This window comes from Perna viridis, chromosome 6 (genome assembly GCF_037379345.1).
Source record: "Perna viridis isolate PV_CMFRI_1.1 ecotype Kerala chromosome 6, ASM3737934v1, whole genome shotgun sequence".
NCBI classification, from domain to species: domain Eukaryota; kingdom Metazoa; phylum Mollusca; class Bivalvia; order Mytilida; family Mytilidae; genus Perna; species Perna viridis.
In genome coordinates, this window is record NC_142450.1 from 3,073,088 (window position 1) to 3,089,856 (window position 16,769).

Consider the following 16,769-nt stretch of genomic DNA (forward strand, 5'->3'; position numbering starts at 1 on the left):
ATATGTGATAGAGTCAATTAGGAATAAAATGTTCCATCATGCTAAACATGTAGCCGAAAAAAAAAGAACAGAAATGTGACTACAATTCTTTTTCAGTTCCCCTGTCCAATGTAAATTATAAATGCTGAACTTCTTTTTTTTTCGGTTATATACATAAAAATCAAATTATTAAAGAAATAAATTCAAATAGAAATATTTCTATAGCAACAAAATTAAACAATATAAAATAAAATATATGGTAATAATGTAGTGTATAGTTAAAAAGTAATGAAGGGAACCAAAATTCTATCGGAAATCAAAAGAATATAATCAAGGGACAAAGACCAGACATGGAAAAAAGAAAAACACAAAAAGAACATAAAGTCACTAAAATAGTACATAAAAAGTAACATAAGTAAATGAATGAATATATAACATGTGGTATATCCGCTTATTGTTTAAAGTTCAGTAAAAATATTGAGTGTAAAATGAAAAATCACTTAAATGCACCGTTTTTTAAGGATTTATGGATAAATAAGGTGTTGTTCTATAGCGATTTTTTAATTAAACATGAAAAAAGTGGTAAGAGCTAATTTAACAAGTTCCCTTTACAAATCTCGAAATATGCACAGAAATATCTATAAACGAGATCGTCCCATTCCGGAATCGGACGAATAACGTTGAATCTCGCGTTATTCCGATTCATGACGCGTCCCATTCTGGAATGGGCCATATTCCGATTTCGGCCGTAACAGTACTATTAGTAACAGCGGTGACAGTTTGATTCATTATAGACAGACAGCTCATAAAATATCATAGACAAAGCGGGTACAGCAATGACAATCGGATTTGAATAGAATCTCATAGACAAAGTGGGTACAGATGTCTCCCCAGTTGTTAACAGTGCTAGTAGATGAAAAAAGTCCGTGGCTATTCGACTGGACACGGTTGAATATCAAATCCATTATGTGTAGATTTACTTCTACAAGGTAAGAGGTTTGAATTCCGTTCCTCCATACCCCAACCTCTTACTTCCGAGAGCCATATTGCATACCGCTCGTTCCGACGCTCTTTGAAATCGGCAGATTTATAGTGTAATATTTACCATTTAAAACAGTTTATATAGTTTCTTTACCCTAACACGGGTACGGTGACTTAACTGATGAGAAGATCCGGCACTGGAGTAGTGTAGACTATGAATAGCCAATCCATTATGTGTAGACTCGGTGGCGGATCCATAGGTTTAGGTAAGGGCCCCAAAATAAATTTCTTGACAGGATCACCGGTGAGCAGGGTTTCCTTTTTTGCAATGCAGGTACCTTTGGTTTTGTAGGAGGTACTTTTCATCATTTTGTTTAATAAAAATGTATGAAATTTTGAAATTCTGGAGGTACCTTTCAGTAGTTTAGAAGGGTAATTACCTGGTACCACCTCTTAATGAAAGACATGCGGTGAGGATCACGAAGTGATCCGAATTCGCTAGGGGGGTTGATGCATGCTCCCCTCAAGAAAATTTTGCTGGATTGGCTATTCAACCGGATTTTGATGGACTTAGTAAAATTGTGCGATTATACATCAATATTGTGTATACGACATGATTAATCCGTTTTTGAAAAATTCGAAAGATCTTTTGGAGACAAACAGTTCAAGACTATTATCTGAATATAATAGCATTAAAACCTATGATTTTTCAACACTGTATACTTCTATTCCCCATACTCAGTTGAAATCTCGACTTGAAAACATTATACATCGTTGTTTTTCCAAAAAAGATGGTGCATCTAGATACAATTATATAGTTCTTGGTAGAGATTCCTCATAATTTGTAAGAAATAATTCCAAATCATCTTCCAAATATACAGAGGAAGATGTTTACAAAATGCTGGAATTTTTAATCGACAACATATTTGTCCAGTGTGGTGGACGTGTTTTTCAACAAACGGTCGGCATTCCAAGGAGAACAAATTGTGCTCCTTTACTTGCTGACCTATTCCTTCACTCTTATGAGGCTGACTTTATAACTGATCTGATCAGAAAGAAAGAATATCGTTTGGCTAGATCCTTCAACCTCAGTTTCCGCTATATAGATGACGTATTATCTTTAAACAATCCTAATTTCGGAGATTTGATACATCGCATCTACCCAAAAGAACTTGAGATAAAGGATACTACAGACACTGTGAAGTCAGCCTCATATCTTGACCTACACTTAGAAATCGATGGTAAAGGAAAACTATTTGACCAAACTTTACGATAAACGTGATGACTTTTCATTCAGAATTGTCAACTTTCCTTTCATCTTTGGCAACATCCCTTCGGCTCCTGCGTATGGAGTGTTCATATCACAACTCATACGTTATGCCAGAGCTTGCCGAAAGTACGCAGACTTTTTGTATCGCGCTAGAACTCTAACAAATAGGCTTCTGGAACAAGGTTATGTTGCTAAAAGATTGAAGTCATCACTACAGAAGTTTTATGGTCGTTATCATGAACTCGTGGATCGTTATGGTGTATCCATCAGCACCATGAGAACTGATTTATTCAACGGGTCATAGTTTTCCTTCCCTCGTTTGTCTACCCCGGACTTGACTTTTTATGAGCAACTCGGTGTGTGTTTCTAGAAAAGCAGAGGACGCTTACCCTACCGGTGCACCTGGTCCATGCTCCCAGTTTTTAGTGGAGTCCGAGTTGCTCATTTACTTTTGTTACTTTGTATGTATGATTTTAGTTACTTTATGTTCTTTGTTGTGTATGTCTGTTTTCCATGCCTGGTCTTTGTCCCTGGATTACATTCTTTTGATTACCGCTATAACCTTGGTTCCCTTGATTACTCTTTCATTTGGTCAAAAAAAAAGTTTAATATTTAAGCAATTAAAAATTCAATATGCGATAAAGTTGATTACAAATAAAATTAAAAGCGTTTTCTATCTCTTCTTTTGCTCTCTAAGACGTGTTGAGTCAATCAAAGGAAAACCTCAAATTTTACTCACCGAGACTTCTCTCATAATTTCACTCACCGAGACTTCTCTCTTAATTTTACTCATCGAGACTTCTCTCATAATTCAAGCCTAAAGCTTATGCTGAAGCAACGGCATCAACTGCAAACTATACTGGCCCAGGTTAACTGTTATATTAACAATAAACAATAATTGTTTTCTTTTGAACTTTGCCTAACATAATATTTGTAGTGTGTTGATGTATTTTTATACATGTGTTGCCATAATATCAAGTACTATGGTCTGCTATGATAAACGTTTCTTCTTTCAATGTTAACCCCTATTGCATTATTTTTGTTTACTCGTTTCATTTACTAAAAACATTTTGGACTGACCTCAGCTCATGTTTAAGCTTATTTATTTTTTATTTCAAAATTCACCATTCTTTAACAGAACACAGATTGATTAGACTTTGTTCCAAGCACCATTACAAACGCAATGAACTTATGATCAGTTCAGGCTGCAGCTGGCCATAAAACATCATTATACACAGGTACAGCGAAAAAGTTGTCCCTATATACACAAGTAACATAAATATAAACTGAAGGTGAAAACGAAACAAAACATAAAGCACGAGTAGAAGGATGGATACCCCTATCAGCATTTAGCATAACTTAACAAGTTAGGAGATAGAATACAAAGTTTCTGTATTTATTATAAAGGTTGAAGCTCCAGCATCCAAGAAAGCCCAGAAAAATCAATTATATCCCCAATGGACAATGTGCCTATGGTTTACAATAAAATAGTTTATTTGTTGAAACTTACTACATGCTGTACCCTTACCAAAAAAAAAAAGAAAAAAAAATGCCTCTTGCATTGTGATGTAGCAAAACTGCGGCAAATGCGTTTTGTGCATGCAAATTAGTATCCAAGCATACATTAGTGGCAACTTTACAGCAAACTTGCGGCGCATTTGTGGCACACGTTCCTGAACATTTCTGGCACACTGCTTGCCGAATGTTGCGGCAAATTTGTGGCACATTTGTGACACGTAATGTTGTAACCTTATTCCGGTACGCAATGAAGGTCTAAAACTATTCTGGCACATATTTTGCAACACACAGAATCATATGTACATGAACATGTAAATTACGGAAAAGACTACACGTTGTTTTAGGCATCAAGTATAAGAATAAAAAGACCTGTATTAAAATAATAAGTAAGTCAAAAGCACTGCATGTATTTTATATATAGTTGTTGGAAAATACCAGTTGCGTGATCGCATTTTTTTATCTTTAAACTGTCGTTTTAAAAACATTTTCCCTACAAGAACTTAAAAGGTAAGATGTCACATGCTAAAATACACAGTGAAAATCGAAAGATCCGACACCTGACTATGTATACACCCCCTTATACACAGTGAAACCCGACAGATCCGACACCTGGATATTCAAGAAACTGTATATAATCTGTCATTTTTCATCAATCATAAATGTATTATGGTGATTTTTAAACAGAAAATTACATCACTTCTACGATAAATAATGTTATATATCTTCAATCTCAAATATTTATAACTACAAGTAGAATTCAAACTTTAATATAACAAAAAAAAATACCAATAAAAGTTTTATCAGCATGTAACGTCGGGAAAAGTAATGAAATTAATAAAAAAAAAATAGATGAAATTCTATAGAAAGAGTAATCAAGGGGAACCATGTTTCTAGCGATAATTAAAAGAATGTAATCCAGGGACAAAGACCATAGAAAACAAACACACACACAACAAAGGACATAGAATAACCAAAATAATACAAAGCAACAAAAAAATGAGCAACTCGAACTTCCCTAAAAACTGGGAGCATTGACCAAGTGAACCGGTAGGGTAAGCGTCCTCTGCTTTTCTATAAATACCAGCCAAGTTGCTTATAAAAATATCAAGTCGGGGTAGACGAAAGAGGAAAATACTGTTTACTTTTTTTTCAATACCGATCACTATATACAATTAGTCATTTTTTTTCTCTTTTATTTCTTTTACATTCATTAACAACCCAGTGGTGGATACAAATGGATGGTTCTTTTGGTTGTACCCCCCAACATTTTGTGCAGAAATTTTGTCAATGCCCCATAAACCTTTAGTTAAACTCGGCAAATGATAGCCTCTTTCCAAAATTTTGGATCCGTCCCTGCAATCATTCATAACAAAAATAATATTAAATGCAACTTCAATGTTATGAAACTTTACAAAAGAATATGTACTTAATAGTCTTTGCACAATTCTTAATTGGGCCTGTAGTTACATGTAAATGAGTCGGATATAATGATAGTTCCACTGCAACTGGTGTTTTCAGAAATGCACCACGAGACACACCAATCTAAAGTTCCTCCTTAGGCTCTTCTCGAATTTTCAATATAATTTTACCCGTGTTTTTATTATCCTCCATCATTTTATGGGCTGCTTCGATTTCTTCGAACGAAAATATTCGGTCAATAATAGACTCAAAACGAGGTAGAGCGTTTGTTGTGAAGTTCTCTACTAATGATTTCTTGTACTGTAAAAAAAATAATAAAACATTCTTCTTATAATACAACATAAGATCCCCAATAGTTTGAGGACTAATCAATGATAGATTTTCTAAAGGGGGGTTACGAAGTCTTACGATCTAATATACACTTAACAAAAACTGCTTTATGTGTTTCTCGAAAAGGTGGTGTTCACCAGACCTATTACTTACAATTAATATACCACAGTTCACAAATGTCATAGTGGAGGGGGATATGTTCCCTACTTACATGTAACTACATGTATTCAGTTTACTCCTCTACTTGACAGCCGGACATCAAAGAATGATTGCACAGAATAGAAGGTCCTCCAAAACAATGTTTCCAGTGGACGAAATATGGAATTTAATGATATTATGTCTTAATGAAATAAATGTTATGTAATTGTCATTCCATATGGAATAATTTTTTTATGAATTTGATTATCATAATAAATTATATATAAATATCAATTTAAAGGGAACAAGTATACAACTCTATGGAGAAATTACTCTGACCCTCACCCCACCGAGTTGACCGGTCATTACGGTAAGAAACGTTACCAGTCATGGACAGAAGCTCCTCTATAGCTGATGCTATAAATAGAAGCAATATGATTGAAGCTTATAATTATAGCTGCTTTTACTGGAGTAAACAATAGACAATCTTATTGGCTCACACGCAATAACATCGTCTGAATATAGTTGAAATATTGCTGCTAGGACGTTAAACCACAACAAACAAACAAACACACGCAATAACATCGTCTGAATATAGATGAAATATTGCTGCTAGGACGTTAAACCACAACAAACAAACCAACACACGCAATAACATCGTCTGAATATAGATGAAATATTGCTGCTAGGACGTTAAACCACAACAAACAAACAAACACACGCAATAACAATCACCAGATTCAGAAAATTGATTTATAATAAAGTACATGTATATGCTTATATACATAATACAAGTACATGTATATAAACATAAACCTACTCTTACTCAAATATGGCTTTCACCCCGAGTTTACCGATCATCACTTCATAATCACGAAAAGCGGCAAAGTGCTGACAATAATGCTGTTTGTGATTAATCTGACCCCCTCGTTCACTGATCACAACAGGAAGACAGTCATGCTATCGTACTCAAATATGACTTTTACCTCGAGGTTACCAACCATCACTTCGTACTGGCGATAAGCGGGAAAGTGCTGACAATAATGCTGTTGGTTAATCTAACACCCAGGTTAACTGGTCACCACGGGAAGACAGTCATGTTACTCAAATATAACTATTATTCGCGTCACAGTAGCTACATCGTCCCGTCGACTCGTGGTTTTGAGGGTAAGGAAGCAAGTAAGGACTTATTCAAAGTTCGGTTGTAGTACAGTCAACAGAGGCACTCGGGATAATTTTCCCACTCAGCAGAAGTCAAAGCAAAGTCTCAGGGGCGATATCGAAATCACACGTGGGAGACCTGACGAAAGCAGTGGTATACTAACTGAGCACGGCGGCACAGACAGCATGCCAACACCCAGAGCTAAGGCTTTTGAAGCACAGGATGTCGATATGCAGACCAAGACTTCAACACCGACCAACTCACGAAGAGAGATAAAACTAGTTAACTATGATGGCAGTAGAGAGTGGCGAGACTTCAAATCTCATTTTGATGCTTGCGCAGTGACCAACAACTCGGATAAAGATGACAAAGGTCTATATCTAGCCACGGCTTTGAGAGGACAAGCACAGGCCGTTTTCAGCAACTTAACCCCAGACAAGAGGATGGATCACGACACATTGGTTAACGCAGTGAAAGAGAAATTCTCGCCACCAAACAAGACAGAGCTTTATAGAGTTCAGCTTAAAGAGATTAGACAAAGGGCTAGAGAAAGTTTGCCAGAACTTAGTCAGGCAATTAGAAGACTGGTAAATAAGGCATATCCCCATGCTCCGAATGTGGTGATAGAAACTTTGGCTAGAGAACATTTCTTAGACGCCTTGGTCGACTCAGAAATGCGGATTCGTATCAACCAATCAAGGCCAGAAAATTTGAATCAGACCATATGCTTAGCCGTGGAATTGGAGGCTTTTTACAAGGCGGAGAAAAACCACGAGACTGGACGAGGGCACATGCGTGCCACAACTACTGCTGAGAATGCAGTGGAGATTACGGACCTAACGCAGCAGATGGCTACGATGATGGATATATTTACAGCCAAGATTAATGCTTTGCAGAAAGATCTGGTCAAGAATGTCAAGACAAAGCCGAGATAGTCGCAACCCGGACTGGACGGAAAACATTATGTGTTACAACTGTTAAAATCATGGTTACTTCGTATGTGAATGTGAAGAACCAAAGAAGAAATCATGGAATGGTAGCAAAGGTGGGGCAGTACGTCCCTTGTATGCCAATATTAGACAGAAACGCTTAGAGAGACGACGAGTAAGTCTGGGAGCCAGTGCTTCTAACATGGAAGCTGGAGTCTATTTGGATGTAAAGTTAAACAATGTACCAACAAAGTTCCTAGTGGATATTGGCGCAACGGTCACCCTGGTTTCGCATAAGTTGATTACTTGATTACTCTTGTACTATCAGACGCCATTGAAAGATCGGCCTAATCTTCAAAAGATTTCACAAGTCATCATGTCTGCCAATGAGACAGAATTGGACATTACTGGACAACGATCATTCAAATTAAGATTAGGACAAAAAATATTTAAATTTGATGCGCTAGTTGCAGACTTGCAAGTTAATGGAATACTAGGATTGGACTTTATGAAAAATAATAATTGCAATATAGACTTGCAGAATGATAGTCAGATGTGTGGTAACAACAGTTATCCTTTGAAGTTGTGTGGAAGGATTGGCTGCTATAGAGTCTCGGCAGCTAAAGATATTTGCATCCCGCCAGGGACGGAGAAAAATTAACGATTTTAACACAGAGAAGATCTAATTGCAAACAGAAATCATGGAGCCGTGTGGGAAATTAGTCGAGAGGGACAACGCCTTGTTAGCGAAGGCCCTGGTACAACTGGAGGAAAGTGTGCCAATCCGCCTATTGAATGTTTCTGATGAAGTTAAGACAGTCAAGACTGGGACTGCCTTTGGGGAAATTAGTGCAATTGATGAAGTTATTTCTACGGAAAACAAAGTGGAAATAGATCAGATGCAAGATGGACTTGATAATGAGTTGCGACAATTAGTTGAAAGTTGAAAGAACCTGACCGTACACCAAAAACATAAAGTTTCAATCTTTTTGCAAAAGTATAGAACTCTGTTTGCATTTACGGATCACGGCCTTGGTTGTACCAGTGTTGTAGATATGTATCTCTATGGACATAATCTAATAGTGGTATTCTTTATTTTGCAGACGATGCCACAAACCAAGACCATTCCACGTTGGAGATGTCCTGTCTGCAAGACAAGATTCGAAACAGAGAAGGAGCTGGACGAGCACGGCATGGAAGAAGAAGGCCCGTAATGAGGAGTTTCTCTGTGAGCAATGCCCCTATGGTACGAGTCGCAAAAGTGATTTCCTGCATCATAGGAGGAGGCAACATGGAGTTATTAACCAGCCAACAACCATCCCAGATTCGGATCAGGAGAGCGAATGGGAGAAGCAGAATCCGAGCAACCTGTCGTCGATTTTCGAGGAGTCTTTGAAAACGCCCGTAAAACGTAAAGATGAAGACTCCGTGAAGGGACGAGTTGTGAGAGAAGTTACGGAACCGTCTCCTTTTGTCACGACCAAACGCAAGTTCTTGGATGCTCTACGACCGAGTCTGACCAGTGTTGTACAACCAAGTCCGGCTAAACCAAGGGTCACCCCTTTGATTCCTCCTAGGTTGCCGAGGCCTGCCACCGCTGCGGCAGGACGTCAGACCCCTGAGGACACCTGTACGGATTCGGACGGCTCGGAACGATCACTACCGAGTCCCGTCATCTTTACGTCCCCAGTAATGGATAACAGATGCCGGATCACCACCTCAACTAGTGTACTCACGGTTTCAGTACAAATCCCGTAAGGAATGATGCTCGTGGAGAGACATGTCGTCAAGAAGTTTAAGAGAGACGACTTGGAGTATACCGAAACAGAAGTATGGAGAAGAACTGTTTTCCGAAATTAGACGGGACGATCGAAATAAGTCCTTCTTAACACGGAAAGGAGATCCATAAATGAGAAACTTCGAGTAGCTAGGATTGTGAAGAGAAAGGAAAAGGGACAAGTCGAGACGAAGCTGAGTATTGAATGACTTGTATTTTGTCAGAATTATGTTTATTATTTTCAATAGGAAATTGAAACTAGATGTATTTGTTTTGTTGACCATTTATATTTTATTGATATACTTCACTATGTGTCCTTCGGATGAGACGCTAAACCGATGTCCTATGCACGTTAAAGACCCCTTTCAACAGCTTTGTTGAGTGGTCCATCAGTGGCCAGTTGTTAGGCAAAATTATTCATCACCGGATTTTTGGAATGACATTTCAAAGTAGCTTCAAACATGATTTCTTTGGCATCAGTCGCTTTGGTCTAAATTTACAAAAATAATATTGTTTCATACCTTTTCCATTTGAACATAAAGCATTTTCCGAAGGTTTTGTATTGTTATCTTAGTTGAATGGAAGCTCTGCATGTTTTAGACAACTCAATTACCATGGCTTGGGTAAACCGCTGAATAAGCGGAAGTTGCTGAGGAAGCAACAGTATTTTGTTGATATATGTACTACTGAAAAAACAGATGTCGCTGTACAAGTAACAGTTTTCTTCAGAGACGCTGCTGGATAAGCAGAGGAAGCCAATGATCATGGTATCTACTAACATGTCATTATGTTAAACATTCGGAACTTTGTTTTCAAAGAATACCAAATTTAAAATTATATAGCAAGTGAAAAATGCGAGGACGCACTTCTTGGAAGCGTGGGTAGTGTGATGAATTTAGTATTTACATCATAATTCCCGTTTCGCTCCCTTTTACGGAAACTCCCTTTTATTATTATTGACAACTTCATAACGTAGGTACATTTGTGATTAATTATAGTAGCAATATGTGTTAAATATAAGTTCTTACTTATTAATGTAAGCTATAAAGACTATTGGAGACCGTTCACAGCATTTATTCAGTCAAACAATCCATTTATAAATAGTTATGATTCTACTTTCGTTTTGGTTACACAAAGGTTAATATCTCGGTCGATACAATGTATATTGCGAACCGTATCTTTGGAATTGGAAGTAATAGGGTTCTAGTTCTTCAGACCCTTTAATGCTTTGTAAAGATGCACACATGTCAAACGCCATGGTGATCTAGTTTAGATTTGTATTATTCTAATATTTGGACGAGTCCAAGTGTGGTATATAAACGTGGGCTTGAGCAGACAATGTCATTCTTGTTTTGAATCTGATATCGAGAGGTCGATTTAACCGCAAGTTGAGATTTAAATAGCAATTCTGAATAAGAACTGCAGTGATTCTGAATAAGATTCAAAGCAGGTGCTTAACTATATTTAGCACTGGTTTAAGTTGTAAATCTGAAAAATGATTGAGAAGCATTGCTCGAAGAGTACTGAGCTGGTTAATTTTGTAAAGCACTGCCCGATAAAGCAGTGTTACCTCACACATGTTAAGTCTGAATAGAGGCTAAGATATTATCATAAAGCCACAGTTAAGCAATGGCCTATGGTAGTTTAAGCAAAGTAAAGCATTGGTCACAAAGCATACATAAGATCAAAACCACAGTATAACCGAGAGCTTTAGGTCTTCCTTTGCATCTGTTGCCTACTTAGAAAGTATTTTAAGTCATTACTTTGAAACGCTACCAAAGTTAGAGTTTCCTCGCCATATCCGAAGCAATAACTTTGGCACAATTCCTATACACGACAGTCACATAGTACCCCCGGTACGCGACAAACTTATCCTACCGCAATAGAACGAATTCGTATAGTTGTACCAGTTATGGTTACTCTCTTCCTAAGCAGTTTGGAAAACAGATCTGCATTTATATTTCACCTCCTACAAAGAGAAACAAATCAGACTTCTATATAGTTAACATGGTATGTTGTGTCTTGCTAAATAATCCAGGAGAAATAAATGTGTGCATACACTGTACTTGAAGAATGCACACAATCATTTCATTTAACAGGAAGGCCATCATTCAAATTTCAAATCAAATTATTCTAGGAACGGTTTCAAAGTTTTGGCACAAAAAATATGGATTAGATACATGTATGCATGTGAATTATATTTTCGACGCCCATTAAGAAGGCCATATTTTGATAAAATCCACCAAAGTTGGATTATCTCCCTTTGCAAGCAGTCGTATGTACAACTAACCTTTTCATTAGAACTATTTGAACGGCTTAGGAGTACAAATTACGTGTGATCGACAGCATGATTAGTAAACTATCAAGTAAGTATCTTTTAAGTATCAAGTAAAAAAACGTAAAATGCTTGTCAACATCTGACCATATTTTAGTTTCACCAATTTATTTGAAATTACCATCATTTGACCTGTGCATCACAGGATTTTTATTTTATCATGAGAATGTTGAAATGATTAGAGTAATTAATAGAGTTATCTCCCTTTGAAATGATCATTTACAGTGCATTTCAATGAAATTAAAACTTATTTTGTCAAAATTACTTAGAAAATCTTGTCTTTATTCCTGAATTCCATTAGTGCAAATATTCATATCAAACTGCCAACTAAAAATGAACAGAAACACATCCAATATATAATGTTTTGTTGGCGTTAGTAATTATCTTTGTTCCTGTTTTTTATGTACAAAGTCACAGTTTACATCATCAGTCGAACAGACACCAAGAAACACGTAGTTTTAAATAGATACTGTATAGACTAGACTTGCTCTCTGTAATAGACGTATTCAATATCATTAAAATCTAATTTCCGTATCTGCAGGTTCTTAAGTTTTTTTATATGAAACTCCAGGTTTCCCGCCTATGAACCTTGACCGGAACGACAGAGTTAAACAACAATAATAAAGCATCATATTTGGGTGTTGCACCGTATTTTTCAGTTTTAATTTAAAACCCCACAAAAAAAGGAGGAAAACAGATGAAAAACTCTAAGCCGATGTACTTACCTTCAATGAATTCTTTCACATCATTACTAAATTTTCCTGTTTTATAGTTAAACCCTGCAACTGTCCCGAGTGATTTGGCGGTTTCTATTTTCTGTTCGGATCCAGCCGTTACTATTGCACGAGCATCAGCTAAACTGGCCAACTGCGTCGCTGCTGTTCCAAACCGACTTCCGCCAGCGTGAATCAGAACTCTATTACCAGTCTTCAATAAGCGTAAACACAACTTCAAGAGGTGCTCTGAAAGGCCCTGGCAACAAAAAAGTAATAAAAGTCACGGTATCAGAACGATAATAGGTCTTCAAAATAAATCAAAAGTCAAAAAAAACGACACGAAGATACATTAATGACCAACCTTGTCAAACACTACTGACATTAGAACGAATATAGATAAAAGCAACGAAAAAAGAACCACATGCATGCGCCATTTACCAAAAAAATTTGGAACATTGTGGATTTGATCTTGAATTTGATGTAAAAATTTCAATCTATATCTATAACAGGTCAGTTATATAGTAAAAAATTGTCTTGATGTTTACTTATACGTCGCTTGAAAATCATACTAATTTGTTGAAAATATACATTATAGATAGATGCGTGGGAATCCATGTCCTGTGGGCATTCATTGTTATCATTCAAATGCACTTGACAAGGACATGTACATGTATCGGTTGGGGAGTTTGGTTTAGGGTATTGGAACCTGCACTTTAGTTGGAAAATTAAGAAATTGATAGGCTGGAGCACCCCTTTTTGTTTCTCTTGACACCACTTTACAGAAGAATCCGAATCGGCTTTTGGGTATATTTTTCTTCTATATTCAATCATATTAATCAATACATGTACCTTTTCTTCTAATATCCAATCATATTAATCAATACATGTACCACCATTTATAGTAGAATCTAGTTCAGATGATGTGGTAACAATGACTTCTTATGTTTATAATAATTTTAAATATGTTTAAGTAGGAATACCGTATTTTCATTTCAAAAGTGGAATAGGCAAAATTTTGGAATTATTTAATTAAGCATAAATCCAAAGTGCAACAAAAGTTAAAAAATAATTAAGTCTGACAATATTCTTCCATGATGGTAACTCCAATCAGAGTCCTTGAAATTGATGACGTCACATACGTTAAGAATTTTCTCAGGCAAATTCACTTAAGTATCAGTCTCTGTAAGAATCAGGCCCTGGGTGAAACATGGTATAAAAACCCATTATTATGATAATGTAATCAAGGAAAAACGACAATATTTTCCATATCATGATGGACAATTGAGTTACAATTTCACTGAAATGCACTGAAAATGAACATTTTAAGGGAAGGTAACTCTGTCAAAAACCTCATTTATCTAAGATTCTATTGAAAAATTTCTGGGCAGAGATGCAGTGATGCAGATATCAAATACTGTTTTTTTTTCAAATAGAGAAAAGATCCTTGAGTGATATTAAATTGTCAGATCGGTGGAGCTTTGACATGCATGTTTCTGATTTTCCCATTCTGCCTGATTCTTACAAACACGTACACTTTTAAAGTATTTTTGTCAAATTTTGTGGCGCTGGGGCCTGTTTTTCTTCAGCCTTTCTTAAGTTAATTTTCTCATTAAATTCCTTGAAGGAACAGGGAATTGTTGGGAATTAGGGCGACTTTAATTTCTTTATTGTTGGAAACTTAATGTTTGAGGAATTTGAATTTAATTTGTGATATCACCGTACCATGAAAAGCACGAAATGCCGTGCCCAATCAAATTATAATATCCTTATTAACTCATCGACAGTTTGGAGTAATTGGTACGCAGTCAACCAGACTTCTGGTATGGCGGCCGCTGTGGTAAAAGTTAAACCACGTGGAATTGGCATCAAACATTCCTCTCTGCAAGCCACAAATTCTGCATTTCCGCCACCAGGCAGCAAAGCCATTACCCGATCTCCGACGCACAATTTTTGTGTACAATCTGGTCCTAGTTTTTCCATGGTTCCTACCGCTTCAAGGCCTAGAGTATCACTCTCCTCTGGTGGTGGAGGGTAAAACCCTTTCCTATAGAAAATAAAGTGTTCTTCTGTAGTTAAGTTGGTATGACAGCAACTAAAAGAAGTCAACGGATGTGGGTATAAGACATTAACATTCTTGTACAAGCTTAGTCAGATATTGATATATCGACGGAGCAGTGAGGGAGCAACTATAGGATATATATTATGCAGCTCAATCAGAATACCTCAGCCTTCCTAGTTACACAGAAGAAAAAAAACCTTGGAGGTACTAGGCGGATGGATCTGACCAGAATTTGACCAATCCGATTCTAAAATTATACATGTAGTTAAACTGGTTGAATTGTTTACCATTACTTTTTTTAGCTCCTCGCTTCGCGCAAATTTTTTTGGAAGAGTTGGTGTTCTTCATTTCTAGTGCTATCCAAATTTGTAGTGCCGCCTGATGGATAGAACTACTTAGATTCGCGTATGAGTACAATTCCGGCAATTATTTCAAGAAGAAATTCACCTTTCTGCATCCGAGGTATTTTTTTCCGACGCAGTCGGTATAGTTGCGGTTTGGTACCCTTTGACCTTTAGGACGCTTTTCTATGGAAACGTACTTCACCTGATCGCAATTAATTCTGTTTCCCGATTGGCCAAATATTGATAATTTAGTGGGCCGTGAGTTCGAAAAAACTGTATAGAAAATTAAAATTGCGTGCAATGTGTTATATTCTTGAAGGAAATGTAAAAAGCTTAAAGTAAATAGAACAGAATTTTACTGCGTCGGCTATCTTTTTTTTAAGATAGTACTTGTTTAGTGTAGTGGAAATGGCCGAGTAGTTCCGATTGTTATGCAGCTTTGAATTAAATTTGGAATTCAAACGATGGATCAATATTGATAAAGAATATGCGGATCCAATGGGACGCTAAGGTGAGGATAACCCTTTACATTTAAAAATTGTTGATAATATCTGGAACAGACCCCCGCTCACTCCTTTTGAAAGTCCTGCTGCATAATCAAGATTAAAAGAAAAGCAAAATAGTAAGTAAGTAAGTAATTATTTATTATAGTGACATGTGTACAAAATCAAACTAACAAACAATAATTTTAACATGAAATAAGATACACCCGGCCCACTGGACCTATAAGTCACTTAAATTAGCTTTATCTATATACAATTTCAAGCAAAGTAAAACAACAGAAAAAAAAATCATTTTGCGTAAATGAACTGTCTACGCTTACAATAAGCTTTTAAAATAAAATTTGAAGTTTGTCTGGGAAAATATTTCACAAGTTGAATTAACTGTTCACATTTTGGTAAGGTTTTGAAAGTATCAAGTCCATTTATGTTATTGACAAGCTCAGTTCTGATATCATTGTAAAAACAACATTCGGTCAAAAAGTGTATTTCATCTTCAATTACATTGTCAGTGTCACACAAACGACATATTCTTTGATGTTTGGGTTCACCTACATAGCGGCCTGTTTCGATCCTCAAAGGGAGAATTCCACATCTGAACTGTGCCATCATAGATCTCTCAGATTTCGATAAGTTCATTTTGACGTATGGTTCAATTTGGAAGAACGATTTAAACGTTTTGTAAGTCCTCAACTTTGGTGAGTTTTCATTCATATCAAACCACTCATGTGCGTACTTTTCAACAAGAGAGTCATTTACGGTGTTAAGATCACATACGAGTTTATTACTAAGTTGATGATTGAGTCTAATGTCATTCATCACAGACTTTAAATCTGAGGACCAGTTATTGTTACATCTGTTATAGTCCCACAGAAACACTTGTTTACATAATCTGTCGTCAGGCATTTTCATAAGTCTATTCCAGTATCTAACCATATGTTGAAAATGTCTATGTCGTGATGGTAACCAACCCATATCTCCGATTATTGCCGATTTAGGTGCGAACTTGTGTACTCCTAAGAAGTATCTGATTGCTTTATTTTGAACATTGTCAATACAGTTGAAACCTTTAAATCCCCATATAGCAGCATTATAGTCAATAATCGGAGCCACACATGAGTAGAACAGTTTTTGAAAAGTACTAACTCCACAGTCCTTTAGCCCGTGCACTTTTGAGATTAGGGCCCCGAGGGCACGACCTCCAGCCTTAGCAAGATTATCGGCATTTGACTCGAATGTTTTCTTTTCATGAAATATCACGCCTAGATACTTATATTGTTCTGTTATTTGTAGCATATTATCACCAATTTTA